A 16372-nucleotide genomic window follows, 5' to 3' on the forward strand; every position below is an offset into this window, starting at 1 on the left:
TAATGTAGTTAACCTGATTGTATGCATCTGTGGTCTAAAATACGTGAGCATGACAAAAAGAAAAATCTAAACCCAAATTTGTGAACACCGGAGTAATATAAGATGTAAAAGGAATTCAACAAAACTAACAGATCACTTCATCAACTCAGATCATACCCCTAATGATTTGACTTGGTGTGTCATTGAGCAGTTAGAAAGCACCCAGGACAATATAGAGAACTGCCTTTTTGAGAAAGAACAACGCTGGATCTATAGGATTGTCAACTCATAAGACAGACAAAACGACAACATCCGTTGGAGTACTGTGCTATGAACTTCAATGAAACATAAGAACTATGGAATACCAGTGGGACCTTGAAAAGGGGAACCTGGCTGGGTGAAGCACACATTTCTAATAATGACCCAAAGACAAAATGGTCTAAAAAAAGGTACTAGTCTAACTAGGAATCGTTTTTCTAGGAATGAAACACACAAATCCAAAGTCCAACAGATCTAAATAAAAACCAGAATTTGTTGTCCAATAAACATGGAAAAACATGTACACAAACAAACAAAGTAAAATCTTTTTGAAAAGAAACCTATTAAGATGTCGGCATTGCAGTATACTGAAACTTAAGTTACTAATAGCCAACATCAATATAATACTTAAAGTGATATAATTCTTTTGTCATAATCAATTTTTATTGCTTATTCTAGCAAAACGCCCTTTACAGGTCATGCTTTGCCAATAAGATGAAATAACATGGGTAAATAGAGACACAGGCTATTATTAGCGTAAAGACGGGATTTAAAAACATACATACTCCTGTGATGCAGAATAACACAACGCCATCAATCGGCAACCATTTTCGTGTATCCTTAACAACGGATAAACAGAGAGCGAGATTGACAGAATTCCACCTGTGGAATTGCACAAGCCACATGCTGACGTCACACGCCGGCGAGCGCAAAGGTCAATCCCCGCTTACTTTAATACGTGAGCTGGTACACATAACCACCGAGGAGCAGGAAATACACAACGACATATAAGCATAGCCTCCGGAGACAGCACACAAGATGCGGGATGTCCGAGGCAGACCAGGTATCACAGAGAGTGAGATACCTTGACGAAGTAAGTGGGTTTGCAACGGGAGGAGCCTGATTAACAACCCTATAGGATGAATGTGACTAAAAAGGGTCTTTCCTCTGTCTCTCACAGAGTTTGACTAGAGGGTCCACCCCCTTGGCCGATCCCAGGTAGCAAGAGGCTACCACCGCTAAAGTCAGTCAAATCGGCCTAATTTTGCACGCTAGCGCTGAACCCCAACAAAATTAGAACCACAGACAGATGCCTACAAAATTAAGCACAATCTAAAATGGCGAAGCACTATTGTCTTTTAAACTTGCAAATTTGTGCATAGTCCCGGGACACTACATGGCTGTCTAATGATCACAATAATACATAGGGAACATCAACATATTCCGTATGTATTATCTTTACATCACCTGACTATATGGTATGTCCAGAAAAACAATTATTCTTACGTATGTTTGTACATACACTCTCTAAATTCAGAATTGATAAGCAAAATATGTGGAATACAAAGTGGTACATTTGCTACAAAAAAAACCCAGAGGTGAAGGTACCCATATGTCTCAGTACTGATTTCTCCTTTTGACACTACTACTGCCTAAGTATGTGTTTGTTTACAATTAAAGTTTGTTTACAATCTCTTTCCAGAAAGAAAGACAAAACTGTGACTTTCCTGCTAATACAGTGAGTTGCAAGTACAATCCACCTACACAATCAGTGCATGCCTTAGCGCGCAAGCTGGCTTTTCCTTTTGGTCCTGACGAAAGCCATTCTGACGGTAAGAGGCACCATAGAAAGATGGCTGAAACATGTAGACCATTTTGAGGATAAGTTGGATCAAATTAATATACTACAAATACCCTCCACTATATAATTTTTTTGAACATTGACCAATACTTCCTTGATTAAGATTTATGTCCAATTGACTGGGAGTATTGAGCCAATTTTAAACACTGCACTTTGTCACTAATTAACTCACCAGCACCACTTCACCATCGAAAATCAAACCAGCTCAGCTGTAACAGACATCGTAGCACACCCTGGAAACATTTGGTGACTAGGGTGGGAACCCTATGATCAGGGCATGTCACCTACTAGGTAGGTGAGTGAGGGTTCTTTTAAAAATCTTTATGGGATCCTAAGCAGTATACCTTCCAGAAAATCCATTGCAGTGTCATCTCACCCATGGCACAAGCATCCCCACTGCGAAAAGCAGGCACAGTAAGGCATCTTTCACTGGAAACGAATCATGGGCCTGTGCCCAATGGCACAGCAAGAATGTCATGGGCCCTAATGCAAGTAATGACGATGGCAGTGGCAGCTGGTGGATTTTAAATGTGATGGTGCGTAAACTGTAGACTTGATGAAATTCAGAGTAGCGAGCAAGCCCTAACTGAAAAAAGGGGGTGGGGTGGGTTTCCCCACCACAAGAAGGTTTTAGAAAAAGACAGATTCAAATGGTGGATTTTACAGTATACTGTCAGTCATGGAAAACTTTGCACTTCAGCGTAACGCATAAAGCACTAGACATAACCACACAGATACATTTTTTTTCCTCGTAGTTTTCATATAGCGCAAACATGACCCAAAGTTAAAAGGTATCAGAGTACTTTAAATAAGCACCAGTTCTGTTACACAAGGACACATTCATTTTTGTTAGGCACGAAGAGATTAAGTGATTTGCCCAGAATCACAGGACGTTGAGCGCCAATGGCGAGAGTCGAACCCGGTTCCCAAGATTTGAGATCAACCACCCTAGACATTAGGCTACACCCTCTCCTCTACATGTATGCGCTGCTTTAATAACAATTAAGATCTAAGAAGAAAACTTTTATTTATGCATGATACGTTCTGCCAGCAGTTGCTTTTTACAGTTCTATGGCTTGTTTCAGCCTTTTGGCCACTCAAAAGAGACCTAGGCCAGAAGCAGACAAGCAAGCTCCCCTCATACAAAGTGCGCACCCCAGTAATAGAGATCCCCTTCTGCTGGCAATACCAGTATATTGCACTCCTAACATATTGTACCATTCAGCCTAACTATTTTCAGCTGAGATCCTCAATGCATGCTAAGATTGTTAATAGAAGTGCCGTGCTTCTCTTTGTCTGCAGAGCAGAAGCTACCTGGGCATTGCCTGCTGTGGTGCCCATTTTGATTTAACTCACGGAGGTGATCTGACCTAGTGGCCTCAGCTGCAACATGGGAAACCAGGCTTGAATCCCAGTCTCGTCTCAGCATCCTGTGAATACTGACAAATTTCCTGCTGATGAAAAGAGGTGTAACGTGGGCTGTGTCTGTTGTCAAGTGCTCTTATATCCTTGGGCAAGATCTGCGCCATGTGAAACTGGCAAAAATAAAATGGGAATTCTGTATGTCACAATAATAAAGTATCTCTAATAAGAGTAAGGGTCTGAGGGATAAAGGTTTAAAGACTCAAACAGTGCATAATCCCAATTCTACATATCTTGACACGGACATTCTGTTATAGTAATTGGGGTACAGCACTTCTTTAGGTCATTTGATTTGGTAGACTCACAGTTCCTTTTTTTGTTAGAATTCTGTATGTCAACCACAGCTCTAATCTCATCCTCCAAGAATTAAGGACAAAGCCTAAACATTTCAAGTCAGACAGAGATGCCCATCTAGTTGCTGAATTACACAATGTGAAACTAGATAATGTGGAATCAATCCCGGCTTCCTTGCTTGACCAAACTGCGTGATTCTAGGTAAACATTTATTTTAACCTATCCTCCTTTATGTTCTTTGTCACATATGAGACCACCTTCAAATATGCATAGGGATGGCCAGAGCAACGGAATGACTTTTCCAGTCAATGCAAGTATGCAAAAGTAGATACAAATATGCAAACATAAAAAAGCCAGTCTAGTCATCGAGCAAGACAAGTAATTGGGGTGCCTTTATAACAAACAATCAGGGTAAGAGGAATCCTAAGGGTGTCAGCGTGTGTTATCTGGCCCCAGGTATCCCGATTGTCCCAGCCCTATGTCCTGTGCCATAGTTTAATGCAGCTCACATTATTGCTGTTGAGGCAGTCTAAGTGAGCTGATTTAAAATGTTGAAATCACTGTGGTAGGATCATTAATAAAGCATTCAAGCTTTACACATTTGACTGGCTCCTCTAAAGAATACACCAGAGTATATACTTTTCTTCTGTGACATGTGGTTATTTATTACCTTTGCTGTTGATGGTATTGTGGGTGGGAGAGCGAAACAGAATTATTCAACTGACGTTGGCTTGTAGAAACCTCTGCCCATGGAGCAGCTCATGCTCTTCTTACCAAAACAAGAGCTCCCTATCTTCCACACTGCACTGTTGAAATGCTCCTTTCAAGCTTGTTCCACAGCTACTACCTGTGTTTTTTCACACATTGCTAACTAATGAGGCAGTGGGAAATGGAAGGCTATTTAAAATCTCAGAAAATGACTAGCCAAAGCTGGAAAACACATACAGAGAAAAGGGAAGAAAAATAACGCAATCTTGGATTACTGCAGCTTAAAAGGAACATAGGTCTATCCTTCTCTTATGCCTGAATGCAACACACCAATTGAGACAGGCATCCTCTTAAGAGACGGGCTCAGGGTCAGGTACAGCTACATAACGTTTTCAAAAGTGATATACTTATAATGGTAAGTACAAAAATATCAGAAAAAAATATTGTTGAACCTAATATCGTCAGAAAAATATACAAAAATATTGACTTATACTATAGAGTTTAAAGTAGTTAATGTTAAATATTTTAATATATACATTTTATATAATGTAAAGTTAATAAATTCCACTAATACGTAATACTATATATAATTATATAAATGCATATATATGTGTTTGTGTTATTATTAGTTGGTTTTCTGAGTATCAGTATGAGTGTCTGAGTGTCTGTATGGTTCGGTGGGGGGTATTACGTAGTACATAGGTGCATGAATGAGTGACTCACTGTTTGTATGTGTTGAAGACAGCATGTGTGCAGGACTGTATGGGTGGATGAGTGTGTGCATGGGTGTGTTAGTGAGTGAATGACTGTCTCAATAGTGTCTTTATGAGTAACTACATATGTTTTAAACTAGTATATGTGACTATTGGTGTATATAAGTGAGTATATGTGAGAGTGAGAGATTGAAAGAGTTCCTGTATGAATAAGTATGTGTTTCTATAAGTGTTTGTTTAAAAGACTAAGTATGTGTAAGTTTCTGTAGAAGTAAGTGTGGTGGTGTGTATATAACTGTATATGCGAGTAAATGGATGTTTGATTCTTTATTAGCATGAGTGACTATGTGTGTGAGTAACTCTATGGATGAGTGGTTTTGTGTAACAGGATGTATAGGTGTATGAGTACATATAATGAGTGAGTACATGTATGAGTGACTGTATAGGACTGTTGGTGAATGAGTGGATGTGTTACTGAATAGGTTGTTGTAACTGGTATTGGTATGTCCATTGTTTTGAACATTTTAGTTTCTATTTTTGAATGTGTGTATCAAAGGTTATATTAGGGGGAGAGGAGGTCTGCCACTCTATCACAAGGATGATGCAATCAGTGATGTCATGAGTGATGTCATTTGAGATGTCATCAGTGATGTCATGAGTGATGTCACTGACCATGTCATGAGTGATGTAATATGTGACGTCATCAGCAGTGCATTGCGGGCGCGCAAGTTATAGTTAGCTGAACTAACTACAACGGGGGAATTTCAATGGTTTTGTACGAGTGAAAAGTCCAGCTAACTATAACGCCCCTGAAACCTATGGTTTTTTCAGTGAATTTCTAAGGTTTTTTAAATGCTAATTCCTAACTATACCGTGCCTGAAACCTATGGTTTTTTCAGTGAATTTCAAAGGTTTTTTAAATGCTAATTTCTAACTATGCCTTCAGAGATAGTACATGTGAAGAAAGAAGAAAAAACGCACAGAGAGAAAAAAAAGAAATTCAGAAAGAAGCAATAGAAGTCCTCAAAGACGAAGAAAAAGTGCAGGAAGAAGGATAACGTGCAGAAAGAACAAACAGAAGAGCAGAAAGAAGCCTTGTTGCAAAATCATCCTGTACCCTCAACTTTTTCAGACGGATACTGGTGGTAACTGAGTCTGACTAACCAGTCCTAGAGCCAGTGCTATGTTAAAAGACACTCAGAATACAGTGAAAACACCTACATACACTAGGGAACACTATGCGTTGGGGTCCCCCTGTGATTAGCATGACCTCCTCTGTAAGCCCCTAGTATATAATAGGGCAGGGGATTAAAACTACCTTTTAAAACGCGCCACAGGGCGTGTTTGCACACGTCACCTCAGGCCCCGTCCCCTCCCTTCCCCACTGTGTAAACACGCCCTGTGGCCGTTTTAAGTTGGGAGATTAAGTCCCCTTGAATCCTGAGGGTCCCTAGGGTCCAACTAGACTCTAGGTACCTCCAGTAAGCGCCACAGAGCTGCGTTGCAGAGAGATGTAAAAAGGGGCACGGCCTAGACCACCTCTCTGCAACGCAGCGCAGTGGCGCTTACTGGAAGCACCTGGTGGGCTAGTTGGCCCCCAGGGTCCCTCAGGATTGAAGGGGAAATATTTCCCCAACTTAAAACGCGCCACAGGGCTTGTTTGCACACATCAACTCAGGCCCCGTCCCCTCCCTTCACCACTGTGTAAACACGCCCTGTGGCCGTTTTTAGTTGGGAGATTAAGTTCATTTGAATCCTGAGGGTCCCTAGGGTCCAACTAGCCCACTAGGTACCTCCAGTAAGCGCCACAGAGCTGCGTTGCAGAGAGGTGTAAAAAGTGGCACGGCCTGGACCACCTCTCTGCAACGCAGCTCAGTGGCGCTTACTGGAAGCACCTGGTGGGCTAGTTAGCCCCCAGGGGCCCTCAGGATTGAAGGGGAATTATTTCCCCAACTTAAAACGCGCCATTGGGTGTGTTTGCACATGTCACCTCAGGCCCCGTCCCCTCCCTTCCCCACTGTGTAAACACACCCTGTGGCCGTTTTTTAAGTTGGGAGATTAAGTCCCCTTGAATCCTGATGGTCCCTAGGGGCAAAATAGCCCACTATGGAAGGCCAGTAAGCGCAATTGCAGAGAGGTGTAAAAAGGAGCACGGCCTGCACCACCTCTCTGCAACGCAGAGCAGTGGCGCTTACTGGAAGCACCTGTTGGGCTAGTTGGCCCCCAGGGTCCCTAAGGATTGAAAGGGAATTATTTCCCCAACTTAAAACACGCCACAGGGCGTGTTTGCACACGTCACCTCAGGCCCCGTCCCCTCCCTTCCCCACTGTGTAAACACGCCCTGTGGCCGTTTTTTAAGTTGGGAGATTAAGTCCCCTTGAATCCTGAGGGTCTCTAGGGGCAAAATAGCCCACTAGGTACGTCCAGTAAGCGCCATTGCAGAGAGGTGTAAAAAGGGGCACGGCCTGCACCACCTCTCTGCAACGCAGAGCAGTGGCGCTTACTGGAAGCACCTGGTGGGCTAGTTGGCCCCCAGGGTCCCTCAGGATTGAAAGGGAATTATTTCCCCAACTTAAAACGCGCCACAGGGCGTGTTTGCACACGTCACCTCAGGCCCTGTCCCCTCCCTTCACCACTGTGTAAACGCGCCCTGTGGCCGTTCTAAGTTGAGAGATAAAGTCCCCTTGAATCCTAAGGGTCCCTAGGGTCAAACTAGCCCACTAGGTACCTCCAGTAAGCGCCACAGAGCTGCGTTGCATAGAGGTGTAAAAAGGGGCAAGGCCTCAAAACACCTGTCTGCAACGCAGCTCCCTGGTGCATACTGGAGATACCTGTTGGGCTAGTTGGTCCTCAGGGACCCTCAGTATTGAAGGGGAATTAATTCCCCAACTTACAACTGGCCAGGGGGCGCGTTTGCAGAGTGCTGCAAGGTGGGGGCGTGGCCTCCGGCGCGATGCCGGTCTTTTATTTATTTTATTTTTTTAAGAAGGAGGGCTCTGTGGCCCCCCTTCTTTTTCTAATTTATTGGCCCTGGGGACCCCATCACCCAGGGCCTGCGCCCTAATTTTTTTTGTTGAAAAAAATAAATTTGGCCCTCCCAAGGGCTTAATCGGCCCCGGGGACCCCAACCCCTGGGTCATGGCCTTTTTTTTTTTTATTCTTTAGGATGGGGGCTGCTTGCCCCCCTCCTCAGGCCACTTATGGCCCCGGGTACCCCATCACCCGGGGCCAGCCTTTGTTTTTTATTATTTTAAAAAATATATATTTTATAGAAACACCTAGGACATGCTGAACAAACCGTATGTACCTATCACCATGATGATTTGAGTGATATTCATTAAAAGGTGACTATGCATACAATGAATCCACGTGGAATGTAATTACACCGCTAGTGAAGCTCTGACGTGTCTGACGCCCTACCGTGCCTAATCCCGGCACCCCCGCCGGTGGGTACTCTCCAAGTAGACACCCTTCTCGTTTATTTATACAAACATGGGTAGCTGTTGACGGGCACATTTAATACACATGCACACCAAGCCATTCAAAGGGGATTCGACAAAATTTCGACCAAACTATGCAAGAAACCCCCCTCACGGTTAATAAAACACACATCCACCGCCGAATGTGTAATACTTTTTATTTTACTCTCTGGAAAGGAGTCGAACCTCACTTGAGAGTCACAGCGTGCTCCTGGCTGAGCCCAATGCTGTGTTACACCCACCAGTGCCCGCCGAGTGCCACACACCTCTGTGATGTATTCCACCAGCTAGTGCATATGCTATGACACTCTCTAGCCCATGTGCACTGTAACACCACCCCGTGAATATGTCATGCCACACTTTCCTTCGCACGGGTTATATTGCCCCATCTAATGTGCCTTCCTCGATGCCTATGTTATAACGCACAGCGCTATGCCATACATATTACAATCTGGGATCCATATCTTTGTCACAGTGCATATGCAATGTTACACTCCCCAGCACATATTTCATATTACAACTTTAGAGACTAGTTAGGTTACACAACACTGCCCTGTGCATATTACACTCCAAGGCGCATAACGCATAGCACGCGCTAGTGCCTGTGCTATCTCGCGCTCTCCAATTAATCTGTCATTGCGCACAATGTATTGCATATTATATTTCACGCCCCGGTTCATCTTATATCACACTTTTTGGTGCATAGTTTATACCATATACTATATCTAGTTTTCATTTTCAATCGTGCTCTCAGGACTATGTTCTATATAACACTGCGTCCACCTACCCTTTTCACGGGCATTACATTTTGCGATGGGGGTGGAGGGTCAGGGGGTGTTTCTGCCAAGTGAGCCCAGAGTCACAGTCACAAACGTCCTCTTCTTCCTGAATAAAAGTGAGGTTTTTTTTTTGATAAACAAATTTTTATTGTGTTTTGCGGCATAAAGGACAATATCAAGAATGATATACAGCAGTGCATTGAACATGGCATCAGTAACTTCAATCAGGGAAGCATCAACAAGCGAATGTAAAGACCCCCCCTTCCTCCCCCATCCCCCGTCCCCACCCTTTGCGCCCCCACCCTTCAAAACAGGCCCCCCAGCCACTTCCCCCATATCTTGCGGAATTTTTTGGGGCAGCCCCGTGCAGCGTATAACGACCGCTCCTGGACCGTGCTCCAATCCACCCCTCTACTCCAGGTAACCCTTCTGGGCGGGTCTGGCTGTGACCACACGGCCGCTATATCCCTCTTAGCCACCATAAGGGCAGTAGTGAGGAAATACTTCTCGTTACGGGACCCATCCATCCCGTCCGTGATGCCCAGCAGGGCCATTCTAGGCTCATGGGGAACCTCCCATCCCAGGACCTCCGCTAGTTCGGCTTCAATCGCTGCCCAATAGGCCTCCAGGCGGGAACAAGACCACACCATATGGAAGAAGTCCGCCGGAGCTACCCCACAGCGAGCGCAGGAGGCATCCACGCGGAGCCCCGCACGATATAGGCGGTCCGGGGTCAGATAAGCAGTGTGGAGGTAATAGAGTTGGATGAGCCGCAGCCTAGCAGAGGAGGTAAGTGACCGAGGGGCCATAAGGGCGTCCCTCCAGTCCGCGTCATCCAGGGGTCCCACCCAGGCCTCCCATCGCTGTTTTAGCCCGCTCCAGTCTACCGGGGTATTGTTAATCAGGGATTTATAAATGCGGGATATACCCCCCTTCCCCAGATACCCTAACATCACCTGAGCCTCAGGTGGGCTATGGGAAGGCAATCTGGAGTCTAGAGGGACGTGGGCCCGGACCGCATGGCGCAATTGAAGGTAGCGATAAAATTGAGAAGGCTGCAGCGAGAAGCGGGCCTGGAGCTCCTAGAAGGAACACATGTGGCTCCCACGCCATATATCGCCCAGACAGGAGATACCGAGAAGATCCCACTGCCGAAAGCCCGCTAGTCCCACCACCTCCCGCAGCCATGTCCCTTGCCAAAGCGGAGTGAGTTGCGTGAACGTCCCCGACCATCTGGTGTGCCTCAAGGCTGCGCGCCACGCGAGAAAGGGGGCCCGCACGACGCCAGGGAGCGACAGGGGGATCGCTGTTCCATAGAGCATGTTTTGGATAAGGGAGAACCCGAGGCATTGCACCTCGAGTCGATAAGCCGGGTCGCCCCAACCACCCGAGAACCAGTCATGGATCACCAATAGCTGGGTGGCCAGATAATAGAGGTATAGGTTAGTCATGCTCATGCCGCCGTCATAGGAGGGGACCCTGCATCGATCTAAGGCCAGCCGAGGCCTACCGCCGCCCCAGAGGAATTTGGTCACCATCTTATCCAGGTCCCGGAACCACGGGCGCGGAAAGGGGCACGGAGTGTTTTGTAGCATGTACAGAAACTTGGGGAGGATCATCATCTTATATAGGGCGACTCTCCCTAGCGGATTCAATGGGAGGGACTGCCACCGGAGCATATCTGATCTGGTCTTGTTGACTACAGGAGCCACATTGAGGGCCCAGCAGAGTTCCGGAAGGAGGGTGACCCAGATCCCCAGGTACTTAAAGGAGAGTCTCCGGAGGGGAATATCCGATTGCCAGTCGAAACAGTCCCATGACGGGTGTAGCGGGACTAGAACGGATTTTTTAGGGTTCAGATGAAGACCCGACGCTTGGCCAAACTGACGGAGAATCCGGCGGACCTGGGGCCCCGAGGTCGCCGGATCAGAAAGATAGAGGACGACGTCGTCTGCGTAGAGGGCAATCTTATCGGGGGCCACACCTGGCCAGTCCCATCCGCGAAGAACGGGATCTGAACGAATCAACACCGCCAGGGGTTCCATGGCCAGAGCGAAAAGGAGGGGCGAGAGCGGACATCCCTGGCGCGTCCCCCGACCTATGGGAAACGGGCGAGATAGAGCCCCATTGACTAACACACGGGCCCGCGGGCTCGCGTACAGGACCGCTACCATGGCACGGAACCGGGGACCAAAACCCATATGCTCCAGGACGTCACCTAAGTACGCCCATCCCACTGAGTCGAAGGCCTTTTCAAAGTCGACCAACAGGAGGGCCAGATAGGGGGAAAGGCGGCCGCGGTGCGCCATCGCGAGGTGCAAGCGCCGCAGGCAGTGTCTGGTCCCCCGATCCGGCATAAATCCACATTGATCCGGGTGGACCAGGGAGGCAAGAGACGGGCGCAACCGCTGCGCTAGGACCGTGGCATAGATTTTGAGTTCGGTGTTGATAAGGGATATCGGCCGGTAGTCGGAGCAGGACCGCGAGGGGGGCTGTGTCTTGGGGAGGACAACTATGGTTGCTGTGTCCGTTTCGGGCCGGAACGAGCCCGTCTCCACCACGTCCGCAAAGAGGTCCCGAAGCCTCGGGGCCAGAGTCTCACGATAGTGAGCGTAGTATTCCTGGGGGAACCCGTCGGGTCCTGGGGTCTTCCCAGGCGCCAGGCGGCCGATCGCCTCTTCAATCTCCCGCAGCTCGATAGGCGAATCCAGGGTCTCAGAAACCTCAGGCTGCAGCCGCTCAAGCGTCGCCCCGTTCGTCCACAGCAACTCCTCTAGGGAGAGCGTGGACGTCCGGAGACGGTACAGCCAGGAATAATAGTCAGCGAACGCCTGGGCCATCGCCACCGAGGCTGTGTGGAGGCCACCCGCAGAGTCCGCGATGGCTGGAATGATCCTACCCGCCCGGGGGTAAGTAGCCAGCCGGTGGAGAAGAGTGCCGTTTTTGTCTCCCCAGCCGTATACCCGGGCCACCGAGGAGCGCCACAGAATCTTTGCCGCCTCCAGGGAGTGTAAGCGAATCTCTTCCCGCAGGAAGGCCAAGCGCCGAGATCGCGTGTCGTCATTCAAGTCCCCCAGATTGCGCTCCAGTTCCAAGGCTTGAGCCTCGCAGTCCGCGAGCTTCTGGGATTGAGCTCGTCGTTGCCGTTGCAAATGCCCCTTAGCGGCACCCCGAACAGTCGCCTTGCCGGCCTCCCACAGGACGGCAGGGGAGGGGACAGAGCCCTCATTGTGAGAGTAATAATCGGCTATCTCGCCCCCGACCACCTTCCGAAAAGCCTTGTCGTGGAGGAACCAGGCGTTCAAACGCCACATCGGACGGGCAGAGAGGGGGGGGGGGCCGAGAGCAAGGAGCACGGGCGAGTGGTCCGAAAGGCCCCTCGGGAGAATGCGCACATCCTGCACCCCTGCGCAGTCGGTAGATGGTACGAAGATGAGGTCGATCCGGGCATGGGAGTGATGGGCCGCCGATGTGTGGGTGTATTGGCGAGCCTGCGGGTGCCAGATCCTCCAAACATCGCAGAGGCCTTGAGATTCAGCCCAGGACGAGAGCTGTTTTGCACGGGCGACGCGGGCCAGGGATACCGGACCCGTCGAGTCCAGGTGAGGCGAGTAGACAGCGTTGAAGTCCCCGCCGAGAATGAGGGAACCCGCCGGGAGCGTCGGGAGGAGACCCGCTGTGTGGGAGAGGGCCGACGGCAGGAGGGATGGAGCAGCGTAGAGGGACATCAGGGTAAGGGGTCGCCCCTCCAGAGTGCCACATACCACCACTACCATGCCCTGGGGGTCCAAATGCACCTGGGTCAGGACAAAGGGGAAGGACTTGCGAAGCAAAATGGCCACCCCTCGGGATCCCCGTGCAAAACCTGAATGCCATACCCTGTCATAAGCATAGCGGCTAAGAAAGGGACAGTTATTGCCCAACAGGTGAGTCTCCTGAAGGAGGAGCACATCGATCTCTGTACGTTGCGCATATTTGAGGACCGCCATGCGTTTAAAACGGTCCAGAAGACCATTGACGTTCCAGGATAATATGCGCAAGGCGGCCCTAGGGACAGGTGGGTCAGCCATAGTCCAGGACAGAAGAAGGGGCCAGTGGAGGCGCGGCTGAGCGTGCCCCTAGAGAGGAAGGACAGCGGGACATCGGGCAGGAGAGCAGGTCAAAAAGTACATGATACCTTGGCACAACAAATAAGAGGGAGTCATCCCCCACCAACAAAATCTCCCCAACACGGAAGAAACAACCCCAAACCCCCACCCCCCACCCTATACTTCGAAAACAGAAGCATCTGTCGCCCGAACCAAATGGAAGAACCACCAAGCTAAAACGCTCGGGCTTGAGCGCTAGTGGACCCCTGATACAACTGAAGCCAAGCCTGATTTACCTGCCCTGGCCAAGAGCAACACTGACAGCGGAGCATTCTACCCCCCGCCCGGGCACCCTCCACCCCCTCCCCTCCTAAAGAAACAAAGAGAGTCAAATGTTGGGGCTGCGAGAGAGGTCCGAAGTGTCCACCAACTCGGCCGGCTGGGTTGCAGGGCCCGTGAGCCGGGGTGACACGGCCCGCCGCCCGTCTGCCACGGGACTGGAGTGTGCGGCCGAGGAGGCAGATGAGGTTCTCGATCCCCGGCGTGGCCGTCCCCAGAGCGCGTGGTGATCGCCTCCCCCGCTGTGCGCTCCCGGGGTAATGTGCGATGCCGCCGACGGGTCTTCGATGTCCGGGGCCCCCCCGCCCCCCCCGCATACCCGTAGGCGATCCGCGCCCAGAGCGCTGCAGGGGGTGCTCCTCTGTCAACCAGGTCCAGGCCGCCCGTGGTGTATCGAAGAACAATGTCTTATGCTGGAAGACAACCCGGAGGCGGGCCGGGAACTGGAGCTGGTACTGGAGTCCCAGGGAGCGCAGCTTTTGTTTCACTTCAGTGTAGGAGCGGCGCAGCTCTTGGACTTCGCGAGTGTAGTCCGGGAATATCATGATTTTGTGGTTCTGGTAGTGGAGGGTGTCCGTGCGCCGGGCTTCGCGGAGAATGGCGTCCCGGTCTCGGAAATTTAAGAGCTTGAGGATGAACGGCCGGGGGGGCGCACCGGGGGGCCTGGGGGCCAGGGAGTGATGGGCTCTCTCCACCACGAACGAAGCCGATAGGCTGTCCGCCGGCATCCAGGACCGGAACCAGCGCTCCATGAAATCGTCCGCCCGGCCCGATTCGACTCCCTCCGGGAATCCCACTAAGCGCAGGTTGCTGCGCCGAGCGCGGTTTTCTGCATCCTCGACCCGGCGGTGTAGCTCCTTAGAGTGGGTGGTCAGCTCCCAAACCTGGTCTTGTAGATGGCGGATATCATCTTCAGCAGTGGATATCCGGGACTCGGCTTCCGAAATGCGGGCGGTGGCATTCCTCAGATCCTGCCGGAGAAGAGCGACGTCCACCTTGACCTCTCCCACCATGCCCTCGAGGGAGGCGCGGGATGAGTTGATGGCCTGCAGGATGGCAGCCAGGTCTGTAGCGGGGGCCGGGGCCAGCTCGCCCGTGGGGCCGGACCCCTTGTCGGAGGTCGTGAATTTGTCCATCCTGGTTTGGGTGGCCCCGGACGCCGGCTTAGTGGCCTTGTCCTTACCCATTTCTGGGGCGGCCGTCAGCGAAGGAGGGCAACGGGCTGGAGATACACCTGCAGGATGTCGACGGGTGCTCGGGCTGACGTGGGACCAGCAGGAGGTATGGCCGGGGGGTCCCGCGGCTGGAAATGGCCGGGCACCACCAGCCCCAGCGGTCAAGCCCCGATGGGCCTCTCAGCGGGACTGCCCGTCCAGCCCCTGGCCGCAGTTGCGCCCGCAGGCTCCCCCCAACAAAGCGAGGCCCAACAACGTAGCTCACAGTTCCAGGCCACCGGACCGTCACTCGAGAGCACCGCAGCCGATAGTCGCCAAGGCCGCAACTCCTGCGCACAGCCCACCTCTCCAAGGGGACGCCTCGGCAGCTCAGTCTCCCCGCAACCCCCGGGGGGGGGCACGGTGCCACTTGTCGGGTGTCTCCGGCCGGGGGCCCAAGCGATGGGAGGGGGGGGGCAGCACACACAACCCCCTGGCCGCCGATGTGCGGCCCGAATCAAGGAGGGCCCCCCGCACCCGGAGTCCGCAACCAGTCTCGGGCCGATGGAGCCGGTTCAGCGCTGAAGCCAGGAGGAGAAGGGAGAGAGAAGGGGGGGGGCTGGGGGCCCGGGTCCCCCGGCCGCCGACGCACGGCCCGATGGGGGGGTCTCCCCTCCGCACCCGACCCCACAGCCGCCCCGGTGAAGCGGTCACACGCAGCCGCACTCACCGCCTGATCCGCCACCCCATTCCGCACGGGGGGGTCCGTCACATCACTCCTGGGGCTCCGGACTGCACCAGCGGAGCAGGGCAGCGCCCGGCCGGCACCAACAGCACCCGCGGCAGCCTCACGGCCGCCGCTTCCTCGTCTCCGGCAGGATCAAGCCTGTGCCCCTCGTGGGCGCCGCGGGCTAAATTTGCTGTTCGCCCGGGCCGCGGCTCCACAGCCGCCGCCGCCGGCTGGGTTCCGCGATGTCTAGGCAGGCCCCCGTCGTCCGCAGCGCCCCAGCATTAGGCTTGGGGCAGCAGGGCAGCTTCACACGCCCCCGCACCCAGAGTGAGCCGGCCAGGGCAGTCCAGGGGGAATCAGGAGGATTTGCGGGGACCGGCGCCGGGAGCCTTACGGAAAGGCGTCCATGACGGTCAGGCACCACCTAGCGCTCCGAATAAAAGTGAGGTTATGCTGCATACTTGTTCATATTTTAAGTAGTTCGCACATACACACATTTTAAAAGCAATAAAGTTCCTAATACCCACCTTCTCTGAACAGTTAGCTTGCTGCCCCATCCACCTCCTCCCTATCCTCTGTTGTCTGAATCCATGGACTAGCCTCCTCCCTCCTGCCATGCATGGTCTGATGTGCTGCCACTGCCCTCCATTTAGCATGATGTACCAGTCCACTCCTCCTGCCCTCCATTGCCCAATTCTATGGCCCATCTTTGACCTCCTGCTTAGCCTCTGTGCTTAGCTTGCTGCCCCTATTCTCCTTCCCTCTGCCCTCCGATGTCTTTGTGCAT

At 51.2% G+C, this 16372-nt stretch overlaps 1 protein-coding gene across 1 annotated transcript in view; it reads right to left on the reverse strand.

Moving 5' to 3' along the window:
• MLC1 (modulator of VRAC current 1) overlaps positions 1–16372 on the reverse strand; it is a 306559-nt gene that overhangs the window by 137633 nt on the left and 152554 nt on the right. The window lies entirely within an intron of this gene.

Source organism: Triturus cristatus, chromosome 4_1, assembly GCF_964204655.1.
Source record: "Triturus cristatus chromosome 4_1, aTriCri1.1, whole genome shotgun sequence".
NCBI classification, from domain to species: Eukaryota; Metazoa; Chordata; class Amphibia; order Caudata; family Salamandridae; genus Triturus; species Triturus cristatus.